Here is a 16614-nt window from a genome sequence, read left to right on the forward strand (position 1 = left end):
AACTGGTTTATTCTATCGCTCTTTGCCAATGAACACTCTAGCCGAGGAGACGGCGAAGTGTGTACCTGGCCGCAAGCTCTCCAAGCAATGGATATCTGCTTTGTGTTGTGCCAATGCTAACAGCATGCACCGGCTTAAGCTCGTTATTGTTGGCTGTGCAAAGCAGCCTCGGTGTCTTCATGGGGTGATGGATGTCCTTCCTGTCGTTTGGTACCATTCTTTGAAGGCATGTTTCATTGCCCAGATCTTCAAAGTCTGGTTCCACCTCCATTTCGTCAAGGAGGTCATCCATTACCAGACGAAGAAACTGGGAATCCCGCGCGACCATCTAAAGGCCCTCCTTCTTGACAATGCACCTGCTCACCTGTGCGACAAGGACTTGGTTGCTGAGAATAGGTGCATTAGGTGCATGTTTATGCCACTTAATATGACAGCTCTTATCCAACCAATGGACCAAGAAATGATCGTGGCAACAAAGAGGCTGTACTGACGGAAGTTCCTGGATGAGGTGATGGTTTTTCTCGAGGACGAGGATAAGCGCAGAGAGGGACGGGACACACGAGGCCAGCGGACTTTGGAAAACCTTCGCCGCTACAACATCAAGTCTGCAATCAACAACTGAGCCAGTGCATGGAAGGAAGTCCCTGTCAAGGCTCTGGAAATTGGTTGGTCTCGTCTGCTTCTCGGAACGGATGTGGAGCACGATTTCCTAGGTTTTGACATGGATGACTTCCATGCACATCTACGTGCGCATGGCGATGATGTTGATGTGGATGAAGTCCATGAGTGGTTGGATAACAACGAGGGCAATCCTGGGTATCAGACTATGTCTGATATCAAGATTGTATCTTCACTTGCAGGTGTCAGTACCCAGCTTGAAGATTCCGATGAGGAAGGCGACGATGATACGGACTCCTCCCAGCGTGACGCTATTCCAGCCATCCCCAAGCTGAGTGCACTCCAGGAACACGTAGAGTTCGTTCTCAACTACCTGGAATACCCGGACTGCGACAGGGAGATGGAGCCCTTGGGACTTGTGGAGGAAGTGCGTGCTTTCAGGCAGTGCATCATTAATCACCAAAATAGTCGTTCCTTGCATCAGTCAACCATTGACAGCATTTTCAAACCCATGACCCCCACTGTGCCCAACCCTGCCTCCACACCATTGCCTCACCAAGACAGGCCCTCATCCTCCGAGCCACAGCCCAGCATCAGGCACGGTGGAGTCACCGCTGGACGTGAGTTTGCACCTGTCTTCAGAGTAGTCTGCAGTGGGTAGTCCATCACCATGACACAGCGACGCACCCGTAGGCCACCTGCTTCAGCTACTCTCAGACTCTGACAGTGATTAAACGACAAGAACTCTCCACTAGACCACACGGGAATTTACAGTGTTGTGCAGTGAAGAAAACAGTGCGTAGTGTTAAGAAATTAGAATTTTGAGTGCAAAGACTAAAGTGCAGAGTGCAACACTGATTTTAATGACGTTCAATGGAGCCCAAATTAGACTAGAGTGTGTAATGTTAAGAAAATGGATTTATGAATGTAAAAACTTTAGTGCAGAGTGCAACACGTATTTCATTAATGTGCAATGAAGCACAAGTAAGACTAGAGTGTGCAGCATTAAGAGAATGGAATGCTGAGTTTGAATGACTAAGTTCAGTGCAAGACTTCATGTACACTGTACTGCAGGTGCTTCAGGCACTCCTTTTTACTGACAGAGTCTGAGAGGAGGCGGGTTATTCATCGAGATGGCCAGGGACTTGTTGTAGGTACCCAGAATGTTTCATATTGTATTGTATTTTCCATACTTACCTCTAAAACCTCTTTTCACTGTTTTATGTCCCTTATTGGTGTGAATAGGGTCTTAGGTGCTATGCATGTGCAGTAGGGAGGTGTTTTTCTGAGTTAGGCTAGGTTAGGGTCCATAAGTACCAGTCCAGGAGTCAGGGACTTGTTGTAGGTACCCAGAAAGTTTAGTATATATTGTATAAACTCACCTCTAAAACCTCATTCTCTGGTTCTTTTGCATTTATTTCAGTCTTTTATGTCCCATATTGTGTGATTTGGGTCTTCAATAGGTGCTATGCATGTCCAGAGGGAGTTGTATAGGTGTTTTTCTGAGTCAGGGTAGGTTAGGGTCCATAAGTTCAAATCCAGGAAGATGGGGCCCACTTTCCGGATGGGACCACTTTCCAGACATACTTTTGGCACTATTACATCGGAAAGTGGAGGGATTACTGTATGTATATATATATATATATATATATATATATATATATATATATATATATATATATATATATATATATATATGTATATGAGTATATATACAGCCGTGTTGGGAGCATGAGCCCGTGCACTTCCCTCCGCCTCCAACCCTCCAGAGATGAGCAGCAGCGAAGGAGTAGGCCATGGAGCAGCGACAGGGATCATGGGGTCGGTCCAGTGGCACACGAGCTCTTCCCCTCGGTGCAGTGTAGGCATGCATGTTTTGGTCTTTAGCCGTGTGGGGAGAGTGTGCCCGTGCCCTTCCCTCCACCTCCAACCCTCCAGAGCTGAGCAGCAGCGAAGGAGTAGGCCATGGAGCAACGTGAGGGATCATGGGGTAAGTCCAGTGGCACGTGAGCTCTACCTTTCGGTGCAGTGCAGGCATGCATGGCTCGGCGTTTAAGTAAATCCTCATTTTTCGCATCATAGATGTTCCGCCAAAACCGAGCAAAATGCAAAACGCCGAATTGTGAAGTTAAGAATCAATGGGAAAAATAGAGGAGCGTTCCAGTGGGACATGTACCTACCCTATCAGAAGTACTGTAACACCAAACAGGCCCTACCCAAAATTAAATGAAGAGTGTTTACTAGTGCTAAAACAGCATAACACAATAAACATGTACCTGAAAAGTCATTAAAGCTGTTATAAAGAGCTGCAACACCAAAAATCCTTACCAGAAATAAAGTGAAGACTGGCTTGAGTGGCAGGTGAAGGTGTGTTTGGGGTAGATGGGCTAGTTACTAGATGACATGGGCCTCTGGGGAAGCCCCATCATATATGCCGAAGCCTGCGATGTTGAACTCAGGCTCCAGCACCTCCATTTCCTCTGTCCACATCTCATCCTTCATCTACACCTGCTGACATGTCGAAGTCTTGCAGAACAGCAGCACATTCTGTCTCTCATGAAAATATCATGGGATCTGGGCTTGTCTTTGCTCCTTTATGTTTCTGTTGTAGACGGCCATCACTTGAGACTTAAGATCACTCAAGGTCGATAGGATGTTGGCAGCCTCAGGCATAGTCCTGGTGTATGCATCGAAGGTGGATGCCATGTTGGTTATGGTGGACAGGGTGGTCGCAAGATGGCCACCAACAAATGAGAATCAGTATGCATCATCGGCTGCTGACTGGGAGCATCGAATTGTGGGAAAATTTGCGAATTGTGAGACAACTTGGAAACTTTTTTCTTGAGCAAAAAACGAAGCGTCAAAGTAAAATCCGTTCAAATACAAGGACTTACTGTTTATATATATATATATATATATATATATATATATATATATATATATATATATATATATATATATATGTATGTATGTGGTAGGTGGGGACACTCACCATCCACTCACTCGATGTAGTGCTGCTGTCGGGTGTCTGCCCTTTCCTCTCCTCCATCCTTCTTTCCTTCCATCCTCCTCTGTCTTTCTTTCCTTCATTCTTTCCTCGTCCCTCTGCCTGTGGATGACTTTACACTCCCTCTTCTCTCTTTCTTTCCTTCATTCTTTCCTCTTCCTTCTGCCTATGGGTGACTCTACACTGAGTGATAAGCCAAATGGTTTCCTGTACACCAGGAAACTATTTACTATGCTGGATGGTAACCATATAACCAAATTTTGGCGCCTGGTAGTATAGTGGGTAATTACTGCACTCCAATCAGATTGAGCTGGTGAAGGTTTATATCCAAGGGATGGTTCGGGTTTATTGCTCATGCAGTGCCACTCAGGGATGAGTGAGGCTGGTCACTCTCATCTTAAATGTCTGGACCAACTGCCTAGCCCAGGGATCCTACGCTCCTCATGGGGCAATGTAGGATTGGATGGATGGATGGATATTTATATATATATATATATATATATATATATATATATATATATATATATATATATATATATATATATATACACACACACACACACACACACACACACACACTGTAGCACCAATCGAGCCGGGCAGTACTCCCAAGGTGGATGGAAAGCTGATGGCAGGAAGAGTTGGAGCTCCCGTTTCATCAACCCTTGAGACTAGTTCCTGACCATGCACAGTAGACACTGCACTTCCTTTTCTAAAATTCAGTAACAAATAATGGCTACACAACACATAGTCTCGGAGTCCCCGGGGGGGGGAGGACCATAAATGCCCCCACCTCCTGCCCCTCTGCCGGTGACGACTCGAGCTGCCTAGAACTACTGTCTGACTCAATTCTTCTTCATTTATGCAACATTCGCAGCCTTTCCTCTAACTTTCACTCTGTTGAGCACTCTTTTCCTAACTGAGACTCAGCTGTCTGAGGCAACTGACAGCAAACCCTTTTCTGTATCCTCCTACTTTATATTCATTTTAAAGCCAAAGATGGCTATTGTATATATATACGCAATGACTTACCTTGCTCTCGTGTTCCTGAACTCTATTCTTTTGAATTCTCTACACTCTGGCTTCGGATATCCTGTCATTTTCTGACTAAATATATCTGCACTGTTTACTTATCCCCAGATTCTGCTGACTATCAACAATTCTTCGACTATCTTACTTCTGTGATGGAACACATTCTATCCATTTCTCCATTCCCTGAAATCTCCATTCTAGGAGATTTCAATGTTCACCACCACATTTGGCTCTCCTCTTCTTTCACTGATCAATCTGATGAACAAGCCTACATTTTTTCAATCCTTAATGACCTAGAGCAGCTTGTACAGCACCCTACCCAAATCCTTGACCACCTTGGACAGAGCTCCATCGTACTTGTCCTCTTCCTTACGACTAATCCTTCTGCTTAGCCTACACTGTTCATCTTTTCTCTCCGTTGGGCTCCTCTGCTCATAATCTGATTCCATTAACCTGTCCTATCACTTCGGTACAGCCTGTGGACCCTCCGAGGAAATGTTATCTGTGGCACTTTGGATCTGCCGATTCGGAAGCCCTCAGGCAGTACTTCTTTGATTTTCCCTAGACTGAATATTGCGTCCATGGCTGGGAACCATCTGAGTGTGCCTTGTGCATTACGGAGGTAATTCTCTCAGGCATGGAAGCATACATTCCTTTCTCATATCCTTTGACTAATTCAAGAAAGCCTTGGTTTAATCGCATTTGTTCTAATGCTGTCCACAACAAGGAGAAGGCCTATAAAAGGTACCGGAGCCAACCCACCACTGAATCACATCTTTTTTATGTTTCTGTCCGGAATCATGCATAGTCTGTTCTTCACTCTGCTAAAAATAATTTCATCCCTAATGAATGCTCTCAACTTTCCAACTCGAATTCTTCCCACACTTTTTGGCACCTTGCCAAAAACCTTTCTAACAATTTTACCTCATCATCTTTCCTTCCTCTTTTCTATTCTGATGGTTCTGTAGCTATTTTACTAAGATCTCTTTGCTCAGACCTTCACCTCCAATTCCACATTAGACGATTCTAGTGCTGTTCCTCCATCACTTCCACCCTTTGACTTCCTCCTTGCTGACATTAAAATGTCTTCAGCTGATGTATTTTCTGCTATCACAAACGTCAGTACTAACAAGGCATATAGGCCTGAGGGAGTCCCTCCTGTTGTCCTCAAGAACTGTGCTTCTGTGCTTACACCCTGCCTAGATAAACTCTCTCGCATTATTTTGTCTGTCAACTTCTACCTTTCCTTCTTTCTGGAAGTTTGCTCTCATTCAGCCAGTTCCAAAGAAGGATGACCATTCCTATCCCTCTAACTATTATCCAGGTCTTTTAACATCCTGTATCTCAAAAGTTTTCAAGTCAATTCTTAATAAAAAAAATTTAAAGCATCTTTCCTATCACAACCTTCTTTCTGATCGTCAGTATGGGTTCCGTCAGGGATGCTCCACTAACGATCTTCTCACCTACCTTTCAGACTCCTGGTCATCCTTATTTCGGGACTTTGGCAAAAGCTTTGCCATTGCAATTGACATCTCAAAGGTTTCGATCGAATCTGGCATAAATCTTTAATTTCCAAACTGCCCTCTTACGGTTTCTATCCTTCTATCTGTGCCTTCATCTATAGCTTCCTTTCTGGCCGTTCTACAGTATAACCTCTCTTGTAGACGGCCATCGATCTTCTTCTAGATTTATCAACAGTGGTGTTCCTTAGGGCTCTGTCCTATCACCAACTCTCTTCCTTTATTCATCAATGACCTTCTAAGCTGTACACCTAACTCTATCCACTCGTATGCTGATGACTCCACCCTTCACCTTTCCATTAGGTTTCCACAGCGTCCATCTCAGCAGTTACTTCAACAAATAAGGGATGAGGCTATGACAAACCTAATGTCTGACTTGGCTTGTCTCTCTGACTGAGGTAAAAATATTCTTGTTTTTAATAAATCAAAGACACAGTTCTTACACCTATCAACCCGACAAAATCTTCCACAGCTGTACCCACTAATGTTCAATAATATTCAGCTTAATCCTGCATCGTCCTTGAACATGCTTGGGATTTCATTCACTATGGACTTATCTTGGAAAGATCATATTACATCTCTTATAAAATCTGCTTCCAAGAGATTAAGTGTGCTAAGCCGACTCTGTAGCTTTTTACCCCTACACAATTGTTGACTTTATACACGGGTTTTATCTGTCCCTGTGTAGTGTACAACTCTCATGTGTGGGGAGGCTCCCCACATACAGCTTTTCTCAGTAGGGTGGAGTCAAAGGCTTTTCGTCTCATTAACTTTCCTCCTCTTACTGGCGCCCTTCAACCTCTGCCTCTGTTGCATCTTTATCTCTTTTCTATCGCTACTTCAATGGTCACTGCTCCTCTGAACAGTCTACTTACATCCCTCCACCTCTGTGATGGGCATGTAGCACCTGTCTATCAACAAACTCTCATGCCTTTTCTGTCCAAGTCTCTAATTCAAGAGTTAACCGTTACTCCTAGTCCTTCATTTATGCAACAGGTCAACTCTGGAACTGTCACCCTCTGTCTCTATTTCCTACTAGCTATGATCTCCAGTCATTCAAATGCAGTGTGTCCAGGCATCTTGAAGTGATCGGATCTGGAATTTGGCTCTCTCTTGTATTTACTTTTTCTCTTGGAGGGAACAAATATTACTGGCTCGTGGCCTTTGGTTCCTTCTTCCTAGCACTATATATATATATATATATATATATATATATATATATATATATATATATATATATATATATATATATATATATATATATTTATATATACGCACATGATCTTACACAGTTGCAAAAAACGTCCGTGGATCTTTTTAACTGCATCTGTTCGATCACTGTAATCACCAGGCTAAAATCCATTTGTAGAATAAAAAAAAATAATACTATAAGCAAATTAAAGCAAATATTCACAGCGAAATCGGTACCCCAATATAATGTCTATATTTATCTGTCTGTATATTATATACATACATATTCAGGTATATATATATATATATATATATATATATATATATATATATATGGGCGAGAGTAGATGCATTTATGGACAAATTTGAGAGGAGCGAGAGAGTGCTTTTGATTGGAGACATGACAGACAAAGTTTAGAATGTACGAGTGGATGGAGTGGTTGGTCCTTGGGGTGTGCCAGATGACGTAGATAGGAATGATAGTGCTTTGGTGGACATCTCTGTTGGTAAGGGGTTGGCTATAGCCAACACCTACTTTCGACATAAGATGATCCACCGGTATACATGGAGAGTAATGAGGAGGATGGATGGTGAACTTGTTGAACGAAAGGCAATGGTAGACTACGTGTGTGTGGATGAGCGAATGAGAAGACAAGTGTTGGATGCAAGAGTGTCGAGAGGGTGGGGGAATGGAGTCTCGGTCCATCACTTAGTGATGGCCAAAGTAAAGCTGCAAAGAAAATGGTTGAGGAGACGAAGGGGAAGATAGGAGGAAACTGTTCCTATGAGAAGAGTGGAGAATTTGCAAGATAGTGAGAAAATTGCAGAGTATAAGAGCATGGTGGAAGAAAGTTTGGGAAGGTATGAGCTAGAGCAGATGGAAGGGGTGGAAGACGTAAGATATTTACGGAAGAAATAGGTGCAGCGTGTGAGGTGGTTTGTGGAGTGAGGAGGAGATGCAAGGATGTGCAGGGGACAGCATGGTGGAATGATGAGGTGAAACGAAGTGTGGAACAAAAGACGAAGGCATATAGTGAATGGTTAGTGGGTAGAGGTAGGGGAGAAGATAAGAGAGAGAAGAGAGAGGTATATGTGAGTAGGAGAAGGGAGGTGAAGAGACTGGTGAAGGAGAGCAAGAAGAAAGTGGATGAAAAGTTTGGGAGGAATCTGAATGTGAAATGGAGGGAGAGTAAGAAATTGTTTTGGAAGGAGGTAAAGAAAGTAAGGCAGTGTGAAAGGGGAAATAGTAGGGGAGTGAAAGATAGGAATAATAGATTGTTGGTGGAGAAGAGGGAGAAATTGAAGAGATGGGCAGTGCGAGTATAAGTGGTTGGGGAATGGCTGGGAGAAGAAGAGATGAGAGGAGGGAGGAAGAGATCAGTAGGACGGAAGTAGTGGAAGCAATGAAGAAGATCAAATTGGGAAAGGTCCCAGGAATTGATGGAGTGTGTGGTGAAATGCTGAGGTATGGGGGTGAGATTGTTGTGGAGTGGATATGGAAGTTATGTAGATTGGCTTCGGAAGAGGGACGGGTTCCAGAGGACTGTAAACAGGTATAATTGTTCCTTTATATAAAGGAAAAGGGGAGACAGAAGTATGTGGTAACCATAGGGGTATTTGCCTTCTTAGTGTGACTGGTAAAATATATGGCAGAATACTCATTGATAGGGTTAGGCATATGACAGAGGAACTAGATGGAGAAGAACAAAGGGGATTTAGGAAGGGAAAACGGTGTGTAGATCAGATACTTGTTCTACGATGTTTAGTGGAGAAGTATCTAGAGAAAGGAAAGAAAGTGTATCCAGCCTTCATGGACTTGGAGAAAGCTTATGACAGAATAGATAGGCAAGGTATGTGGAAGGTATTAAGAATATATGGAGTGGATGGGAAACTGTTGAATGCTGTGAAGAGTATGCACGAAGGAGCTAGGGCTACGGTGCAAGTGGATGATGAGCTGAGTGAGTTCTTTGATCTCAATGTGGGACTGAAACAGGGTTGTGTGATGTCTCCATGGCTGTTTAATATATACATGGATGGGGTTGTAAAGGAGGTGCAGGGTAGGGCAATGGATGTGGGGGTTGCTCTAATGAATGAGGGTGAGATTTGGAAGATTCCGGTGTTGCTGTTTCCTGATGATACAGTATTGTTGAGTGAAGATGAATGGGAGTTGCAAGGTTTGGGGAATGAATTTAGGACAGTGTTTAGGAGGAGGAAGGTGACAGTTAATGTAAACAAAAGTAAAGTTATGGTGTTTACGAAGAATTAAGTCACAGAATGTACAGTGAGGTTGGATGGTGAGGATATGGAGAATGTGAGTGCATTCAAGTACTTGGGTAGTGTGATGAGTAAGGATGGAACTTTGGGGGATAAAGTGCGTGAAAGGGTACAGCAGGGAAGGAAGGTTGTTGGTTCACTGAAAGCAGTGATGAGAAATAAGGAGATGAGTATGGAAGTTAAGAAGTCACTGCATGATAGTATTGTGATCCCTACCCTGACGTATGGAAGCGAGGCGTGGACCTTGCAAGAGGGGAACAAGTCAACAGTGAGAGCAGTGGAAATGAATTACTTGAGAGGAGCATGTGGAGTGACGTGGAGGGACAGGTTGACGAATGAAGAAGTGAAGGAACGATGTGGGGTGGATGTGGATGTGGCTGAGAAAATTAGGAGAAATACACTGCGTTGGTTTGGACATGTGGAGACAATGGAGAATGAAAGACTGACTAATAAGGTGTATGTAGGTGAGGTGGAGGGAGGGAGAGGGAGGGGTAGACCGAGGATGAGGTGGAGGGATGGAGTTGAGAGGTATATGAGGGAGGGGGGGTGAGTTGGGGGGAGGGTAGTCAAATGGTGGGTGACAGAGCGACTTGGAGGCGTTTGGTCTGTGGCCACCCTTTGCAGGATTAGGGCGTCGGACTATAGATAGATACATCTATCTATTTAACCCATTGGAGTCCAGTGTCCCGAGTATTGGACAAAACTGGGATTTTTCAAGTCTTTATAAAATAGGGAACCCCCCGGTACCTATGAGCTTCTCGACTATGAGCCGATATGCGGAGGGCGGTACGCTAAGTACCCTCCCAGCGCAATGCCTCGCCCAGCACCCCTGGGATCCAATGAAATATATATATATATATATATATATATATATATATATATATATATATATATATATATATATATATATATAATCATCATCATCAGCCATTTGAGTATCCACTGCAGGACCGGCCTATCCCAACCTAAGTTGGGACGATACAGCGAATGTATCTCGACCAAGTGGCTTAGGTTGTCTGGTAGAGATTGTATGTAGGGTGAGAAGTGCTTGTAAATGTAATTGTGGTGTGTTGGAGTGGCTTTGGATGTGTGTGTAGTCTGTGAACCAAGTGTAATCATCCCGCGCAAGCTGACTGGGTGCAAGCATGCTTTATAGTATGCGACACTGGGTCAACCACAGCACCCCTTGTGTCCGCCAATGCAGTACGTGGCCGGGTGAACACTCCCAAAGTTTATTACCCTGATGGGGCGCGAACCATGGTTCACCCGTGTACAAGGCACACACACTACCACTGTACCACAGATTCAGTCTTGAGCTGCTTCCTGAGAACCCTAGTGTGCACGTCCTAGTCTGTGTTTTCTTGCAAGTGCCGTTATGCCATAACGAGATTCTATGATGTCAGCAATTCAGGATTTATTAGGGAACCGGATAGAATATATAAAGCTGAACACCAGAACTAAAACGTGTACACTGGACCTCTCACAAGGCAGCTCAGGACTTAATCTTTTTAAATACTTTTCTTCGAAAGGGCGAGGACTGTACTATATATATATATATATATATATATATATATATATATATATATATATATATATATATATATATATATATATATATATATATATATACAGTATATAGATAGATAGATAGATAGATAGATAGATATAGATATAGATATAGATATACATATATATACATATATAATATACATAATATATATAATATTTATTAAATACATGTATTATATATATTCTTTTTGTATGGGAGAAGGACCCAAACGGCAGAAGGCCGTAAGCTTGTTCCCTCAAAAAAAAAAAAAAAAAAAGAAAAAAAAAGATAACAGAGAGTCAATTCAAGATCGGTTCATATCGAAATGCCTGGACACACTGCGTTGGAGAGACTGGAGGTCATAGATAGTCGGAAATACATAAAAGGGGAGACATTTCTGCAGTTGACCTATTGCATACCGGAAGGACTGGGAGTAACGGTCAACTCTTGCATTAGACAGTTGGACAGAAAGGGGATGAGAGTTTGTTGCTAGAAAGGTGCTTCGCACCAGCAGTACTGGTGGAGGGATGCAAGCAGACAGTTAAGAGGAGCAGTGACCATTCAAGTAGCAACAAATATGAGAAAAATATAAAACAGTGCAGCGCAGAGACAGGTTGCATGGAGCCAGCATGAGAATTAGAGGTAATGAGAGGAAAAGCCTATGACTCCTGCTTGTTGAGAAGAGCTGTATGTGGTGAGCCTCCCCATATATGAGAGATCTACAATATACAGGGGAGAATAAAACATGTGTATAAAGTCAACAACTGTGCATTGGTAAAGAAGGCACGGAGTAGGCTTATCACACCTAGTCTCTTGGAAGCAGATTTTACAAGTGAGGGATTATGATCTTTCCAAGATAAATCCCGTGAGAATGAAACCCCAAAGATGTTTAAAGATGATGCAGGATTGAGTTGGATAGTGTTAAATATTGGACGATACTCCTGCGGAAGTTTTTGACGAGTTGAAAGATGTAAGAACTGAGTTTTTGAAGCACTAAAAACAATAAGACTAATATTACCCCAATCAGAGGTATAAGCCAAGTCAGACATTAGGTATGCCGTAGTTTCCTCCTTTGTTAAAGTAACTGCTGAGATGGACGTTCCGGGGAAAGAATGGAAAGGTGAAGGGTGGAGTCATCAGAATTTGATGGGCTAGGACTTGATGTACATCTTAGAAATTCACTGATGAATAGAAGGTAGAGAGTTGGTGATAGACTAGAACCCTGAGGAGCACAGCAATTGATAGCTGTAGGAGAAGAAAGGTGGCCGTCTACAACAGCGGTTATAGAACGACCAGATAGGAAGGTAGAGATGACGGCACAGAATGATACAAACTGTAAGAGGATAATTTGGAAACTAAAAGTTTATGCCAGACTCGATCGAAAGCCTTTGAGATTTCAAGTGAATGAAAAAGATTTTGTCAAAGTTCAGAAAGGTGGATGACCAAGAGTCTGAAAGGTAGGTTAGAATATCGCCAGTGGTGCATCCCTGACGGAAACCATACTGACGATCAGACAGCAGGTTGGTATAGGAAAGGCGCTTTAATTTTTTTTTTTTTTTTGTTAACATTTGGTTCAAAATTTTGTGTAATACGGGATGTTATAGCAGTTGGGCGATATTTAGGGGACTGGGAATGGTCATCTTTCTTTGGGAGAGGCTGAATGAGGGCAAACCATTTACCATGCTGGGTGGTAACATAACCTGCCGATGCGGAGCACACTATAGTGGGTATGCGTAGCCAGGCATACCGTTGTTACTCAACAGCTAGAACTAGGAAAACAACAACAACAACGTTGTCATATAATATTTGTATCCACACCGCATTCATATACATCTACACATACCGGCATATTGTATATGAATCAGTACATACATTGCATAAATTTACCATTCGTGGCCAGATCATTATACTCGTACACTTCCACAGCACGGCCAAACCACACAGCTTCACATGACGGAGTCGCGCAATAAAATTCATAACAACACCACACCTTTAAGACAAAAAGACAAAAAGAGGGACACAGAGACAGACAGACAATAGATAGGCAGATGGATTGATAGAGAGAAAGATAGACAGATAGATGAGTGGGTAGGTAGGTAGGCTGACAGATGCTTCGTTGGCCACAGCTCATTCAATAAATTCACAACGGTGTTACACTATAGCCTCACAGAACACCACTACACAATTTTGGGGGAAAATGAGCCGTTGTTGTCTCCTCAGTGGCATAGGCTAGTTCTGTGAAAGCCGTCATATTAGTGAAACAAAGCTTTGTTACCAACTTTTTTCTTTAAATACGGAGTTTAAGACGGGCCTGTTGGTGGTCTGTCAGTAATTCAGCATTATGTTTGTTCAAAAGCGAGTGCCATGAGCTGAGCCTATAACAGTGTCCATAGAAAACAGTCCCACAGTCGGGTCTAGAATAGTGTGAAAGGGAAATGTGTCACATCTTTGGAAGTGTTAAATCCCATAATAGTGCCCAAACCGTGAAATTTCTTGAGTCGTGAATATAAAATTCAAAAGAAGTACTCAGTGTTTGAGAAGTGTCAAAATCTTAAAAGAGGTAAATCCTGGAGTAGAAATTGCACATTGAGTTATTAATAAATTCCTAAAAGAATGCCTGAAAACAAACCCTACGACAATATTAAATGAAACAGAGCCATAATAACGCCAGATATTGTCTAAAGATGCAGTGACAGACTCGTGCGTACAACGATGTTAGAACTATAAAACAGTGGAAAAAAAAAATGCATGGCATCAGAGAGAACAAAAGAAGATTGTCATTAACAACACTGCACAACGTTTGGGGTAGTGAAAAAAAAAAAAAAATCAACCAGTTTAAGACATTCTAGTCAACACTGAGATGAACAGAAAAATTATTTACAGCCAGAAAAAAAAAAAAAAGTGTTAAGCACGATCTTACGGAGGTGAACAAGATGTAGGAAGGAAGGGAGAGAGGGAGGTGGGTGGGAGGGAGGAAGGGTTAAGAGGCTGAAGGACTGGGATAGTAGGAGGAAAGGCGAGAAACAGACGATAGGTATGTACAAGGAAACGTGTACGCGACCGATCGAGTATGTGCGCCAGTGAGTATACATGTGTGTGTGTGTGTGTGTGTGTGTGTGTGTGTGTGTGTGTGTGTGTGTGTGTGTGTGTGTGTGTGTGTGTGTGTGTGTGTGTGTGTGTGTGTGTTCTGGCAAAGTGGGAGCTTGGTGGGAAAGTTTATGCAGGGGCTCTGAGAATGTTTCAAAGGCTCCAGTGGAAAAAACCTCTGGGAAAATAAAAATGTGTGATCTTGTTGCTTGGGAAATTGAGCTTGCCGTTGAGGATGTGTGTGTGTCTGTGTGTCTGTGTGTGTGTGTGTGTGTGTGTGTGTGTGTGTGTGTGTGTGTGTGTGTGTGTGTGTGTGTGTGTGTGTGTGTGTGTGTGTGTGTGTGTGTGTGTGTGTGTGTGTGTGTGTGTGTGTGTGTGTGTGTGTGTGTGAGAGAGAGAGAGAGAGAGAGAGAGAGAGAGAGAGAGAGGAGGGGATTGATAAGAAACGTGGACAGAGGGGTGAAGGAGGGGTACAAAGAAGGAAAGGGGGCAGGGGAAAATGAGGAATTGAAGAGACAGACAAAAATGGAGCAAAGATAGCGACAAGAACAGCGACAAAGGGGTTTGGAAAATGACGAGGGAAGTCAAAAGAGGTACGGAGGGGGAGCGGGAGGGAGAGGCAGAAAAAGGTAAGGGTGGTGGAGGACGATAGGAGGTAAGTGCCACAGGATAGCATTATTATGCCATACTAACCATCTAATAAAGGGTCATTCTCTCTCTCTCTCTCTCTCTCTCTCTCTCATTAATATGACCCAGTAGCAGCTAACAAACGAGTTTTATGTCCATTGACCTAGGAGACTCCTTGACTTCCCTTCCTTCGCGACATATGTTGTGTGGCAAACGTTGGCTCCTCGTGTGTGTTCGAGGAGTGAGCGAGGCATATATATATATATATATATATATATATATATATATATATATTTTTTTTTTCGGAAGTGGACGAGAAAGTGGCTCTAACTGAAAGCAGCGCCTGACATCCGGGAGTGTCCGGTACTGTTACGGAAAACTGTTCTGGTGGTATTCACGGCTTTATTCACACACACCGCAACTCAGCCAGGAGACAGGGCGTGTGTGCTGGGCATTCCCCAGGCCCTGTCTTCCCCCTTACCTTTACTCAAGACAACCACCAGCAACCGGGCTACAGCAAGGCCCGGTCTCCTCGAATTGAGGAGAGAATCATCAACAACAACAACGGCTTTATTACGGAAGTTTTGTTTTAGGGCTCACTATAGTATTTTTTGCGTTAGCTCTGAGTTTTTAGATTTCATGATTTTCTTGCTGTGGAGTAGGGCTTCACAGTTTTGCCATTAGTATTCTTTTTATACTCGTAGAATTATCCATTCTCATTATTTCTTTTTCCTTTGTTTGCTCTCCATTGTTTGCACTTCCACATCTCTTGCTTCTTTCAATATTTCCGTCTTGTTTGTTATGCTGCATCTTTGTTTCCCTTCATTTATCCCTTCCTGTTCAGCTTCTTTTATGATATATTCATTTATCTTTCTCTCCCGCCACTTTTATTATCTACCACTATCATCATTTTATCAGACTGTATAGCCATTACTACCTCTAACTTCCCATTACGGTTTTCTCTTTCTTCTTAATTTAATATGTTCTTTTCTTTAAATACCATCATGTGTCTTGTTCTTCTTTTCATAGTTTTTCGTTAACTTCTCTATTTTTCCTTTTTTCGTTATTTTTATATTTCCTCCCTTCTTCCTCTTATTTTCTGAATTTTCCATTTAATGCTTTTGCTTCATATTTTATTTTCTGGTTTTCATTTTAATTTCTATTTCTTCCTTTTTTAATGTTTCTTTTTTACCGCCGCCAACCTAAGTTAGAGGAGGTGACGCATTGGCCCCAGTATATTTATTTGTTCACATTCTCTCTCTCTCTCTCTCTCTCTCTCTCTCTCTCTCTCTCTATATATATATATATATATATATATATATATATATATATATATATATATATATATATATACTGTAGCTGGAGTTCAATTAGATTTCATGGATATGTGGGTCAAGGGCCAAGAAAGTATTGATTAAATTTTTATGATGATCTGAGTTGATTCCAAGTTCAGAACCTTTTTTTTTTTTTTAGATCACAAGAAGTTATTGATGGATTCAGTGATTTTTTTTTTTTTGATATATGGGCCATGGGCACAGGAAGGGTTGATCAGCTAGCTATTGGTGGTGATCTGCGTTGTAGGCTACGGTGTTGGCAAAGAGGGAAGTATGCGCATTCTGAGTGCTTTTTCTTGCCTATAAATGTTTTCATGATTTTGAGTCTGTGTTTTTGTGTTTATTTGCTAGTATGTTTTCTTGCGCGCGCTCATG

Source organism: Coenobita brevimanus, chromosome 53 (genome assembly GCF_032717465.1).
Source record: "Coenobita brevimanus isolate Jiangsu-jjx chromosome 53, ASM3271746v2, whole genome shotgun sequence".
NCBI classification, from domain to species: domain Eukaryota; kingdom Metazoa; phylum Arthropoda; class Malacostraca; order Decapoda; family Coenobitidae; genus Coenobita; species Coenobita brevimanus.